Source organism: Papio anubis, chromosome 11 (assembly GCF_008728515.1).
Source record: "Papio anubis isolate 15944 chromosome 11, Panubis1.0, whole genome shotgun sequence".
Taxonomy (NCBI): domain Eukaryota; kingdom Metazoa; phylum Chordata; class Mammalia; order Primates; family Cercopithecidae; genus Papio; species Papio anubis.
In genome coordinates this window covers 36,651,473-36,666,305 of record NC_044986.1, presented here as the reverse complement: position 1 = coordinate 36,666,305, position 14,833 = coordinate 36,651,473, and the positions used below count along the sequence as shown (strand labels likewise).

Genomic DNA, 14,833 nt, shown 5'->3' with positions numbered 1-14,833 from the left:
GTTAGGAGAGCTGAATTCTAGTACATTATGATTAGAAATAAGAGAAATGTATTTCAGAAAACTACTTTTTCAGGCTCATAATATAATTACCTGTAGGCAGTTTGAAGTGATTTTTGATGATTTTTTTTTTTTTTTTTTTGAGATGGAGTATCGCTCTGTGGCCCAGGCTGGAGTGCAGTGGCCCGATATCAGCTCACTGAAAGCTCCGCCTCCCGGGTTTACGCCATTCTCCTGCCTCAGCCTCCCGAGTAGCTGGGACTACAAGTGCACGCCACCTCGCCCTGCTAGTTTTTTGTATTTTTTTTTTAGTAGAGATGGGATTTCACCGTGTTAACCAGAATGGTCTTGATCTCCTGACCTCGTGATCCGCCCTTCTCGGCCTCCCAAAGTGCTGGGATTACAGGCTTAAGCCACCGCGCCCGGCCATTGTTGATAATTTCTAATGGTGGTTTTGGTTTTGTTTTTTGAGATGGAGTCTCGCTCTGTCACCCATGCTGGAGTGCAGTGGTGCGATCTTGGCTTACTGCAACTTCCATCTCCTGGGTTTAAGCAATTCTTCTGTCTCAGCCTCCCGAGTAGCTGGGACTACAGGCTCATGCCACCACGCCCGGCTAATTTTTTTTGTATTGTTAGTAGAGACGGGATTTCACCATATTACTCAGGCTGGTCTTGAACTTCTGACCTCAGATGATCCACCCGCCTCAGCCTCCCAAAGTACTGGGATGACAGGTGTGAGCCACCGCGCCTGGTCTCTAATGGTGTTTTATATTTAAAGATGATGCTATTGTTGTTAATTGGTCTAGTTTATCTTTTAATAGTTTTTGTCACACACAGACTGGCTATCTAGCTGTTTTCTGCCTTTGGTCTGATGTTTATAAAATAGCAGTTTATATTAGTACTACAGACTTGTTCTGTTGGCTTTATTTGTTCCCCTTAATTATGCCACATACTTAATCAAATTTTTTTTAGAAAGCTAATTATTTCACTGTAAGTTCCAAAGGCCATAGCTTGTTTGTTTATTGTCATTTCCTGCCATTATTCATTATAAACTGGCGGCCAGATCAGTAGTAAGATTACAGTTTCGCATCTCGTAAATGAATTTGCTTTATTTTAGTGATCCTATCTTCAAATTGATATTCAGCTTTTCAGTTATAAAGGCCCTATTTAAAGAAAGGACTTTTTCTTTTTAAACTGGAATTTTCTCTGATTCTGCTGCTATTTTGGAAATTAATTCAGGGGGCCCTATATCTTAACAGGTGTGGAAATTAGGGAGATTGCATAAGGGAAGTGAAATGCAGAAAACGGAAACTTTTTTTTTTGCCATATCCTGGAGTTGTGAATTTTTTCCCCCTAAGGACTCTCACCAAACACTGTATTCAAATATAACAGCATATGCTCAGGTCATGTGGTATTAGGTTTTGTAGCTGAAATGAGTGAATAATCCTTTTTTTAATAGAAAGTGTTAAGTAATATAGTAGATAAGAGCTCTTGTTACATTGTGTTCACTTTATTTGCTTCTAAAAGGTAAGCATTTTAGCACAGAATTTTATTTATCAGATTCTTACAAATCACTGAACTTCCTTTGTTTGACAGGATCTCATTCTTATTACCCAGGTTGGAGTACAGTGGTGTGATCACGGCTCACTGCAGCCTCGACCTGCTGGGCTTACATGATCCTCCTACTTCAGCCTCCTGAGTAGCTGGGACTGCAGGCACGTGCTGCCATGCCTGGCTAATTTTTACAATTTTTTGGTGGAGACAGGGTTTCAGTATGTTGCCCTGGCTGGTCTCGAACTCCTGAGCACAAGTGATTCTCCCACTTTGGCTTCCCTAAGTGCTAGGATTATAGGCATGAGCCATCATGCCTGGTCGACTGTAGAGGTTTTATAGGTTTTATAGGCATGTAAGAATACTACTGTTTCTTGACTAGTCGTTTTTATTTATTTATTTATTTATTTATTTTTATTTTTATTTTTTTTTTTTGAGATGGAGTCTTACTCTGGCGCTATCTCGGCTCACTGCAACCTCCACCTCCCAAATTCATGCCATTCTCCTGCCTCAGCCTCCCGAGTAGCTGGGACTACAGGTGCCTGCCACCATGCCCAGCTAATTTTTTTGTATTTTTAGTAGTGGTGGGGTTTCACCGTGTTAACCAGAATGGTCTCAATCTCCTGACCTCGTGATCCTCCCTTCTCGGCCTCCCAAAGTGCTGGGATTACAGGTGTGAGCCACCGCGCCCAGCCGACTAGTCATTTTTTAATGTTTGTTGTTTATCAGCAGTATGGAGTGGTAATGGTTTGATACTTTTTGAAATAGAGTCTGCCTGTGTCTCCTAGGCTGGAATGCAGCAGTGCGATCTCAGCTCACCGTAACCTCCACCTCCCAGGTTCACAAGCGATTCTCATGCCTCAGCCACTCGAGTAGGTGGGGTTATAGGTGTGTGCCAACATGCCCAGCTAATTTTATATTTTCATTAGCATCGGAGTTTCACCATGGTTGGCCTGCCTGTTTTGGAACTCCTGGCTTCAAGCGATCTGCCCACCTTGGTCTCCCAAAGTGCTGGGATTACAAGCGTGAGCCAACACACTTTGCCTGGATTATTATTTTAAAGTTATCTTTCAACTTGGTACACTAGAAAGATCACTTGTTTTTCCTTCTGTAAAGTGAAGGTGTTACAGACTGAATGGTTTTTAGACCTTATTTCAACTCTGAGTTGAAATATTTAAAATGATAGAAAATGTTATTTTCTATTTAATGTGAGACAAATATGCAAATCGTATCTGTACAAACATTGGGAAATACAGTAGAAACTTCATTGAATAAGGTCTTGTAAACCCAGGTCTCACCTTTCCATTGAAATATTTTCTAAAGGAAAAAAAGATCTGGATGTCATGTTTAGATGCCTTTTATTTAAAACAAAGTCTATTTTAAGTTTTGTTATGAACGGTATATGAATATGATGATACTTTTGCAAATATTAACTTGAAAAGTCACTTTAAGTTATGTTATTCATAATTTTTATTTCTGTTGTGTGCAGGGTAGGTCTACCTTGAATATTAGAGCACTAAGGGTCTTGGGAATCATCAGATATAATCAGTCTTAAGCAGAATCAACCTTTTAAAAATATAGATGCCTGTGTCCTACACTAGACTAGATCCACTGAATCAGTTTATAGGAATGCAGCTTAGACATGTTCAGTATTTTCAAAATGCTCCACAGGAAGTTTTTCAGGTTTTTTATTATGGTTAAAAGAAAGCATTAAAATTGCCATCTTAATCATTTTCAAGTATACAGCTCAGCATTGTTAAGTACATTCATGTTGTGACCACAGAAAGTTTTTATTAACCCGCTGATGAAGAAGTACTGTTGATCCCATTCTACTTTTTCATTTTTTTAGGTGAAAAACATGGAACTTGGAACCTTGAGGGACTTATCCCACCTCACACAATGAGTTGCCCATAATACTCATGATTTCATACCATCTTACTTATCTCTGTACCACTTGGCATTCTTGACTCAAGCTACAATTAGAATTAGGGATTGTACCTGCTAATAATTTTCCATTAGATTCAGTTTTAACTTATTAAATTTTAACTATTGAGTTCAGCTCTTGAGCAAACTTAACACTGCTTTTTAGGAAGAGAATGAAATCTGTTTTGTGAAATTAGCCATAAAAATATTGAAAGCATATAAAACTTCAGTGTTAAAAATCAACATTAATAGGTGACTTTCAGAAAGCCCTCATAAAGGAAATGAGTCTTGAAGAATAGGCAGGGCATGGATAGGAGAGGAGAGAATACCCCAAGTTTGAGAGAGAGGATTTGATGGGCCCAGTGTTAAATGCCATGTCTCACGCCAGTAATCCCAGTGTTTTGGGAGGCCGAAATGAGAGGATCACTTGAGCCCAGGAGTTTGAGACCAGCCTGGACAACATGGTGAGACCCCGTCTCTACAAAAAATAGAAAAATTAACTGGCTTGGTGGCTCATGCCTATAGTCCCAGCTACTTGGGTGGTGAGGTGGGAGGATCACTTGGGCCCAGGAGATAGAGGCTATAGTCAGCCCTGATGGCACCACTGCACTCCAGACTGGGTGACAAAGTGAGAGACCCTGTCTCCAAAAAAAAAAAAAAAAAAAATTTCAGCCTTTTCACTTGCTTACTACGTGATCTTGAACAAGTTATTGAACCTTCCTGAGTTTCAGTTTTCTTATCTGTGAAAGAGGGTCATAGATTTGCTATACGGTTTAAATGAGATTCTGTTGTGTAAAATAGCACTGTGGCAGGCTCTTTGCAAGTGTTCTATAAATGAAAGGCGTTGACAGCACGTGATGGGCATGAATTTAGTGTGAGGGATAGAAGAGTGAGAAAGTCAGATTGACATTATGCAAGAAACTGTATTGATTAGAACATTGAGAGTAAGGTCGTTGTGTTCATATTAGACTGAAGCAAAGGGCAGCCAATCTTGTTCAAGAACATAAAAATATTGGGACTGTGATTGAAACCTGGAATGCTGCTTTCCTGCATTTCATGGTACTGTTTTAGGGTAATATAATCAAACCATTAGTTATTGTTTCTTTTCAGAGACTAAAATGGAATAAAAGTTGTTTGGAAGTAGAAGATGCTTAAGATTAGAAATTTAAAAGTCATAGAATTAACTGTGTGCATTTCCATTGTATACAAAATTTTTTGTATGCTTTAAGGTTGAAGTTGTACATGCTTTGTAGACTTTTTGCATGGGTAGTAGAGTTTGAACAATGATCTAAGAGCTGAGGGTGTGAATGTGTATGTTTAATTATCAAAACTTTTCCAGTGGAAGAAGTTGGGGACAATTCTGCCTATTTAATGTGGTTTTATCAGTTAGGGGTTCTGTGGATTTCAAACCAACAGATCAGATCACAGCTGATATAGTTTAGAGGTACTCATTTCAACAATTTTTTTTTCTTTTTTTTTTTTTTTTTGAGACAGAGTCTCGCTCTGTCACTCAGGCTGCAGTGGTGCGATCTCAGCTCACTGCAAGCTCCACCTCTCAGGTTCATGCCATTCTCCTGCCTCAGCCTCCTGAGAAGCTGGGACTACAGGCGCCCGCCACCACACCCGGCTAATTTTTTTTTTTTTTTTTTTTTTTTTTGTATTTTTAGTAGAGACGGGGTTTCACCGTGTTAGCCAGGATGGTCTCGATCTCCTGACCTCATGATCTGCCCGCCTCAGTCTCCCAAAGTGCTGGGATTACAGGTGTGAGCCACTATGCCCAGCCTTCAACAACTATTAAATTGACTCCAGGCTAGGGGTCACACCTGTAATCCCAGCACTTTGGGAGGCCAAGGCGGGTGGATCGCCTGAGCTCAGGAGTTCAGGATCACCCTGGGCAACACGGTGAAATCCTGTCTCTACTAAAATACAAAAAAAAAAAAACGGGTGTGGTGGCACTTGCCTGTATTCCCAGCTACTCTGGAGGCTGAGGCACGAGAATCGCTTGAGCCCAGGAGGCAGAGGTTGCAGTGAGCCGAGATCACACCGCTTCACTTCAGCTTGGGCTGCAGAGTGAGACACCGTCTCAAAAAATAAATAAGAGTAAAAAATAAATCGACTTGAGGTATTTTTGCCAAGAAGACCTGGCAGTGTAATTTTGACTAGACAGACATGGATTAAGAAAAAATATGTATCTTCTTGGATTTCTTCTCTACCTACCAGGTATTTTTTCAAATTGGGTTGACCAGCTACAGCCTATTAATGGATTGTAAGAACCTAACCAGCATTTTATTTTATTTTATTTTATTTTATTTTATTTTATTTTTATTTTTATTTTATTTTATTTTGGAGACAGAGTCTCACTCTGTCACCCAGGCTGGAGTGAAGTGTCATGATCTCGGCTCACCACAGCCTCCACCTCCCAGGTTCAAGTGATTCTTGAGCCTCAGCTTCCCGAATAGCTGGTATCACAGGTATGTGCCACCACACCCAGCTCATTTTTTGTGTTTTGAGTAGAGATGGGGTTTTGCCCTGTTGCCCAGGCTGGTCTCTAGCTCCTGAGCTCAGGCAGTCCTCCTGCCTCAGCCTCCCAAAGTACTAGGATTACAGGCGTGAGCCACCATGGGCGGCTGTAGCCAGCATTTTAAAAAAGAAATAGAATCAGAGTACATAGGATTATAGTAAAGATAATGTTTCATGGAAACTTGTATCATTATACATATCTACATACAAACTGGAATGTGTGTACTGGGTCACTTTGTAAAAAGCATTTCTTGTTCTGAATGGCTGTTGAAAACCTAGTGGCATTTTAGAGCCGTTACGTAAACCATTCCTTTTCATCCCAGTTTTTCTGGTACCTTAGAGAGCACACTTGGACTGCCTGTGTGCTTAGTCAAAACCTACATTCTTATTGTCTGCCCTTCAAAATTCCCTTCTTTCCCTGGCTCGTTGAACTCATTTTTATTGAAAGGTTATTCTTTTCCCTTCTGATTATATGTAAAAATGTTTCCTCTACCCCTTTCAATTCCCTTGAAAAATGCATTTGGGAGAATTATTTTCACTACATAGTAATTTATTTGAATAGTCCATTTGTGACTGACTTAATGCCTGCCATGAGCTGAGCCCCAGGCTTTAGGCATTGAGGCTACCAAGTTGAAAAGGACAAAGTCCTTGACCTACAGGAGGTTCACTGTCCATGGAGAAGGCGGTTAGGTCAATAGTTACCATGCAGCATAAAGTATTGTTTAACAAAAGATGCAAGCAGACTGAGAGTAGAGGAAAAACTACCTAATGCAGCACCAGGGACAGGGTGCTGAGGAGGGTTGTGTAAGCAGTGGGGAGCTTATAGGGGTTTCATGCAAGAAAGTAACCAGATGAGATTTGGGCTTTAGGAAGATGGCGGTTCTGGATAATGTGATGCTTACTCTAAAATGAGGAGAAACTAGGGACAGAGATATACAATATAGCATTTTCCAAAGAAAGTCAACCCTTGTAGTTAAACTGGATGGTGTATTGGAGACAAAGGAAGTGAGGAAACTAATAATAAAAATTGAGGTAGAATAAATATCTAAATTGAGATAGAATATATAGCATAGAAAATCTAAATAACAGGCCTTATAACTCTTATGTCTGCATGTGTGCCTACACATTCAGTTACATTTTGTCCTCCAAGATTCCTGAGTAAAAAATTGAATGTAGAGATGATTTTATTAATACTTAGTTCAGTCCTACCCCCAGAACATCTGCAGCTGTAGCCTTGAGTGTTTCTAGAGAGGAGTGGGGTAGGGAATAGTTATAAAGGACTATTAATTCCTATAGTGCCCCAGAGAGGATGATAAATATAAAATACCTTGCTTATCCTCATACTTTAAAAAATAAAAATACTTAAAAAGTAAAAATTTAGTGTTATTGCTCACCCTATGAATATCAATGAGGTAAAGGGGTAAAATATTAAAAATATTAAAAATTTTTTTAAATGTATGTTATCCAGTCCAAAATCTCACATCTCTCAATTTTTTTTTAAATTGACACTATATATACCTTAGATTTTGCATAGTCTTACCAAGGATGATGAAGTTAAAAACAAAAGTCAATTTGGTAGGGGGAAAAACCATAGAAGTAGTTTGTCAGAGATGTCTGTTTTGTGAGGCTATTTCATTTCCAGAGAGCAGATGGAGGCATTGACCTGTTGTGCTTAGTGATCCTTGCTCTGACTTCCGGCTCTCCAAGTAACTTTCTGACCATATTTTGGCATCCTGGGTACATTTGTCTGTAGGGTAAAAATATGTTAAAGAATGAACATGAGAATCTTCTTCATAGTTTATATTTTTTATTGTAATTTAATAAATTTGACAATCTACTGAAAATGAAGAAAAATAGGAGATACAATATATAAGCTTTAAAGTGCTTCTATGATATTTAGGAGATCTATGGGATATTAAGCCTTAAGATACAGAAAGCTAGCAAACTATGACTTCATGCTCAGTAAATTTCCTCTGAAACACCTATTTTTCCCCCAGTTTCGATTATTAATTCGTGATTTTTTAACCTTAATTCTGCTCTTTCAGTGAACATGGTTAAGAACATGGTAAACTTAGCTATTACAAAGGGATTGCATGCCTTTTGTTTTAGATCAGTACCTCCATACACTTGAACAAATACCATGTTGCCATTAGCAATGGTGAGTCACTGAGGCTGGGACTTTTATAGGGGTGAAGAGATACAGCCTGGTTTCAACCCCTCGCCATTCTCTATGATTCTGATCTCATAGAGATCAGAAAGGGGATAATTTAACCCCAATTTTGAGAATTGCTTTTTCTGTATCTAGGTTCTGTCTACATCCAAATTCAGATAACTTGGATTTCAACCACCTGGAAATCCCATATTTAACTTCATTTCTCACTTTCCTGTATTCACTTTTGCCTACCCTTTCACTGCTTCTCCTAATCCAGTTCTGTGGAAAGAAAAGTTTGTTCAGGGGTTTTAAAGTACACCTATGGCTTTCTAAAGAGTGGAAAAATAAAATTTCCACACCCCATCCCAACCTTCTCCATTATGTGTACACAACTTTGTCATACCCCTTGGAATATCCTTATAGTCAGGTGTGGAGGATACACAGATGTGAAATAGCCAAGAGCAGATAAATTTCTCATTGTAGAGCAGGGACTTGTCAGCAGATTTTTTCAAGCCCTCCTGGCTAATACTTTCTGTGCTTAAAGGAGAAGAAGTGAGAAAATTAGGGGACAGAATTTCAGATTATTGTCTGGCAAAAAATATAACTGTTATGCCTTGAAGAGGGGTGAGGAAGCATTTTTATGTTTTATTTAAAGAGTCAAGCCATAGTAATTTACAACTCTTGACTATAGTCAGCTCTCTAAAGCTTGCTTTCCCCTTCTGTTTTCCTGGGACTCCCTGTTTCTGCTATTAAGATTAGCCCCTATCTAAACATCATTCACTGTGGCTGTTGATCTTTTTTGTCAAGAAGAATGTATTTTGGTCATCAGTGATATTGCCTTTGCCCATCAAGCAGTTATTGGTAGTTAGAGAGTAAACACCTCAATTCGTCACTCCCAAATTCTAGACTCTCAGACTTGTCACTTCACCTCCATGCCACATCTCTTCTCCACTTGATCTTTTACCCTAAGATAACATAAGCTTTGCCCACCCACCAGTATTAACCACAGGAATGCTTTCCATCAGGAATTAGATGTCGTATTATTGATTTGGTAGGCAAGTTCAGCTACGTCTAACTTGTGGTGTAGATAAATATCATTGAGTAAATCATTAAAGATGGGGTTATGAAACAACAATCATTCTTAAACTGTAGCTTTTAAAGGGTTTATGAATATTATCTTATCCTTTTACCACACCCTTAACAATTAGGCATGGAACTGAAGATAGGAAGACAGTGGTCAAGGTCATGCACACCGTTTCTCACCAAGGAGATAAACTGAAAACTAGTTCAAGTATTGGAAATCCAGTTTTTTCTTTTCCTTTATGAGAAGTGGGAGTACTTCCTCCCATTACCAATCCCTAGGATCTCACTGTGCTTTAGTGGTGGTTTTCAGGTATTTCTGATTAACGAATAATTCACTTGACTATTACAGAGAGTCCTCTTAGTGAGCAGAAGCAGCATGAACTAGCATGAGCTCAAGTCATTTCAACATCTGTTATGAATTACTGTTCTTATAAAGACCTTATTTAGTCAGATGTGAAGGACATCATATGATACAGACTATAATCTGCACCGAACTAAAACAGTGCTTCCTGGACCTTAGGCCAAGTTGAGGAAATGGTTTGCAGGACAGAAAATCACCTCTTTCTGGTTTCCCTACTAGCTGCCCAACAATATTCTAAGTTAATGCAAATGCTATATTTAGGGTCTGTTACAAATCTAAGGTCTTGGAAAAATTGAATAACTAGAAGCAAAAGTAAAGACAAGCTGTTTAAAAGAGGAAGAACTGGCTAACACCTTTTTTTTTTTTTTTTTTGAGACGGAGTCTGGCTCTGTTGCCCAGGCTGGAGTGCAGTGGCCAGATCTCAGCTCACTGCAAGCCCCGCCTCCCAGGTTCACGCCATTCTCCTGCCTCAGCCTCCCCAGTAGCTGGGAGTACAGGCGCCTGCCACCTCGCCTGGCTAATTTTTTTTGTATTTTAGTAGAGACAGGGTTTCACCGTGTTAGCCAGGATGGTCTCGATCTCCTGACCTCGTGATCCGCCCGTCTCGGCCTCCCAAAGTGCTGGGATTACAGGCTTGAGCCACCGCGCCCGGCCACACCTATTTTTTAACATAAAAAATAGTAATAGAATTAAATATCAGGAAGTCAAGATTTATTTTTAAAATATTCAAATGATAAAGTGAAATTCATCTAAACTTAGGTGCTATTGGCTGGGTGCGGTGGCTCACACCCGTAATCCCAGCACTTTGGGAAGCCGAGGCTGGTGGATCACTGGGTCAGAAGCTCAAGACCAGCCTGGCCAACATGGTGAAACCCCATCGCTACATCACTAGTAAAAATGCAAAAATTAGCTGGGTGTGGTGGCACATGCCTAATCCCAGCTTCTTAGGGGGCTGAGGCCCGAGAATTACTTGAACCCAGGAGGCAGTAGTTGCCGTGAGCCGAGATTGCACCACTGTACTCCAGCCTGGGCGACAGAGGGAGACTCTATCTCAAAATAAAATAATAAAATAAATACTTACGTGCTATTGAGAAAAATTCTAGGGAAAAAAGTAGGAAGCTGGATAACTTTGAGGCACAGCCAAAACTGATTTTATTGCTATATTGTAAAGTTAGCTGTTATGACAGGGCTTTTTAATGACACCTGGACAAAGGTTACTATTAATGTGAAGGCCCCTCAGATCGAAGGGAAGCTATTAGTGGGTTCATCATGCCTATGTGTCTAGTTGCCTACCTACATCTCAGATTCAGAATCGTGTAAATCTCCTAATACATATAGTACAGAGCTCTTCAGAAACATACACACCCTAACAACCACCAGCCACTACCTTTGTTACCTTTATTCCTTTCTGAGTAAATGGTGCTCCCAGGATGAAAACTCAGGAAGCATCCTAGATCTAGATGTCCCTTTTTCCTCTCCTCTTTTTTGCTAGGAGAAAACAGGAAAACATGAAACATGAAACATGATCCCTACCTGCGCTCAAGTAGCTTACATCTGCTTGGGAAGCTAAGACAAAAACAAGACAAAGTCAATACAAGATAAAAATTATAGGATAAATATTCAAGACCCTGGCTAGGCGCAGTGGCCCACACCTAGCACTTTGGAAGGCCGAGGTGGGTGGATCACCTGAGGTCAGGAGTTCGAGAGCAGCCTGACCAACTTGGCGAAACCCTGTCTCTACTAAAAATACAAAAATTAGCCAGATGTGGTCATGGGCGCCTGTAATCCCAGCTACTTCAGAGACTGAGCCAGGAGAGTTGCTTGAACCCGGGAGGTGGAGGTTGCAGTGAGCCAAGATCATGCCATTGCACTCCAGCCTAGGCAACAAGAGCGAAACTCCTTATGTGTGTATATGTATATACCCACACACACAAGGCCCCAGATAATTGAGTTTTACCGAGCACAGTGGCTTAGGATTTTCAGGAAATAATGCAATCAAACCAGGTGGGGTGGTTTTGAGCTGGCCAGTGACAGGCTGACAAGAATACCCTGATACCTGCTCTTATACATTGTCCCTGATCCTTTTTATGAGGAAAACATACAAATGGTCTTTTTTGTTGATGCCATTTTCTCTGGAGGTTGCCATTTGCAGTTCTGTGGAAAGAAAAGTTTATTCTTTTCATTCTCCTGAGCTTCCACAAACTACTGCTCTAAGTGTCTCTTAAGGTTGCTGTAGCCTGTGTCAGTCTCTCTGATGCTACTGTTTTTTAGTATCCATATGCTGTATTACATTGTTCCAGGTTAGAGTTCAGTGGATCCTGAACATGTTTCTTTAGCATGCCTTAGTGGTGGCATTGAAGGCGCCACTGCCTCTTGCCGTAAGATTGTGAAGTACATTCCTACCTACCTGTGGCTGTCTAATGGGGACTAGCTTGAGCCATACGGCCGCAGTTGTTGCTTCAGGGCTGGCTGCACGGCCCTTTGGAAGAGCTTCCATTAGTTAAAGGTAATGAAGATATTGGGGTGCTATTAAGTTATTGAAACATGGGACAGCAGCAGATTAGAGTCTCACAATCATAAAGGAGGTTAGATAATACCTGTGGACTAAATTATTACTCATTTATTCTGTGTGAGCATCACTTTAGAGGAAAGTGCTTCTTCAGCTTTCTTCATAGCACTCTGTCTTCTTACTGCCTGCATACCTCAATGTCATTCATCCCCAGGCATCTCGTTAATTCCAAGTACTAAAGCTTGCTTCCAGAACCCAGCTATAGGCATGAAGCAGTACCTAGAAAATTTTTGCAAAGAGTTAGGTAATGATTGTGCTTCTTGCATTAGGAAGAACCGTTTTTCTCTTCAGTATTTTACAATTAGATGCCATATTTCTTTACCCTCTTCACAGACCTTTGTCAACCTTTTTTTGTGTATTGCTAAAATGCACTTGGAGTATGTTCTTTGATGCATTGAAAAGGCATCCCACTTATTTATAGTCACCTACCTTGGAAACTTCAGGAACATATCCAAGAACCAGGAACTAAGGAATAAAGGCTTCTGAGCAGCAGAAGTTGTGGTTAGAAAATTCATTTACTTACCCCTAAAACTGTTCCTCAAGCTTTCATTCAGAGCCTATTTATTTTTACTTAAAGTACCATTCTGGCACTTGGGATATGGCTTCTCAGCTAGTGAGTAAAATTCTTTCCTAAAGTTAGAAGTAGGACTGCTAAGATCAGCCACTGTTTGGAAGCCAATAAGAAAGAAGATTTAATACAATACAGGCCACCACTGTGGCTTTTTAGGAAGTCAGACTTAATTGAGTCGCCCCCCAAACTATTAATCTAATTCAATTTAGTATAATAAAAATAATAGCCAAACTTCAGTAATAGTCCATATGGTAATGATCCCAAGTATCAGGAAGAATAAATTATGTTCCAAGATGATATAATTTTTTAAGACTTCCGTCAGAAAAAATTTGAATCTTTAAATATTTGCTTTAAAATGTTTGGTACTTGAAGGTTAAACTTTATCCAGAAAATGTGCTCCTTTTAGGTTATAAGAAAGCATTAATGCATGTTCTTGATCTCCAAGTTTGTTTGTTTGTTTGTTTGTTTTTTGATGTGGGGTCTCACTCTGTCACTCAGGCTGTAGTGCAGTGGCATGATCATAGCTCCCTGCAGCCTCGACCCCCTTAGCTCAAGCGATCCTCCTACCTTAAGTCTCCCAGGTAGCTGGGACTGCAGGCTCATGTTAGCAAGCCCAGCTAGCCCAGTGGTTTTTACTGAAGCACTTTTAATTTGATTCACTGACAGTAATAGTAGCTGATATTTGTATAAGCTTTGTAGGTTTTTCCTTGGAGAATTTCCAAGTGGTAGATGGGGCAGGTACTCTACTAAGACCCGACGTGGTTAAGTGTTTTGGACAAGGTCACGTAACTAGTAAGCAGCAGGACTACCTACTGGTTCTCCACCTCCTCACTCGTACTGTAGCCTGTAACACATACTGTGCTGTTGCTTTCATCTGATAGACATAGCGACAAAGGTCCTCCTAAAGGGGTCCAGGGGTCCTTCAGCAGGGGCCTCCTCCTGCCTGCTCCATGAACAGAAAAGTCTGCAGCTGTATGAGGAGTCTGTTGAGCTCCCTTGTACATCTCATTGAGTCAGAGAGTTGGAAATGTCCTAACAGTCAACTCATCCAAGGGTGTCACTGATGTCTTGCCTGTTCCAAAGGAAGAAGATAGTATTTGCCATTCTTGCAAAGCAGGAGGAGCTTATTCCATATGTTGCCTTTTTGAAACTTTTACTAAGTCCGCTTTACAAATAGAAAAGTACTCAGTAGGTTTTTTCTAGCTGCTTTTGTCTTTTCTTTCCTTTGGTACATTTTGTCCCCATCGCCAGCATGTACTTCAGAGTTCACCGTACTTGTGTACCTTTTGTAATACTTCTATAATAATCTTTTTTCCTAGTGTATTCACAATTCAGTTATCATTGGAAAGTTTGAGGTAGGCATTTTCTAAGACATTTCTAGTCTTTCAAATCCATGGTCTAATGTAGGCCCTTTCAGAAACCCATGGCACTACTGACTAAAACTGCTTTCTTGCTAGTTGTGCAAACAAAAACACAGTGTAACCTTTTCTCTGGTAAAGCAGTTTAGGTTAAGCAACAGATTTGACTAATTTCTTGGTTTTGTATTTAGACATGTTCAGCAACCTTTTCACCACTTGATCTTAAAGATCTCCCTAAGTCCTGAACAGAAACTGAAATTGTCTGAGCACCTGCCCTTTTGTGCTTTGTGCTTTGTGTTTTATGTATGTTATCTAATATCTCACAACAATCCTTTGAGATACTGACATTCAGTCCCAACTTACAGATGAGGAAACCAAGGTTCAGAGAGATGAAGTAACTTGCCTAAGATCCTGTAGATAGTAAATGTCAGAGCCATAGGTGGAATCTCGGATCTCCATATTCCACAGCCTGTGCTCTTTTCCTCTGTGACCCCATTGCTCAGAAGCCAGTGGAGGGTGGGAAGGTAGGAGGTGACGTGGGTTGTCTAGGGTCAGCCTTCCTGTAAAGGTGTCTCATGACTGAGACAGAAAAAGACTGAAGAAAAGAATTAGCCAGAAGATATTATCAAACATCTGTCTATACATTTAAGCTGCCTCTGTGCATTGCCATATTTCATGGCAAGTCACATAATAATCTCCTGAGGAATTATAATCCGTACAGAGAGAGAGGAAATTTGAGAAATTATAT

The 14,833-nt window shown here is 40.1% G+C and overlaps 1 protein-coding gene across 10 annotated transcripts in view; it reads left to right on the top strand.

Moving 5' to 3' along the window:
• The window catches only part of LCOR (ligand dependent nuclear receptor corepressor), a 165,747-nt gene that overhangs the window by 134,237 nt on the left and 16,677 nt on the right, over positions 1 to 14,833 (top strand). The window contains exon 1 of one of the 10 annotated variants that reach the window (XM_031652147.1): positions 11,433 to 12,657. The exons of the other annotated variants lie outside the window; for them this stretch is intronic. The gene's annotated coding sequence lies outside the window, so the exon portion shown is untranslated. Of the gene's footprint in view, positions 1 to 11,432; positions 12,658 to 14,833 lie in introns of those variants that run through there. 10 annotated transcript variants of the gene reach the window in all.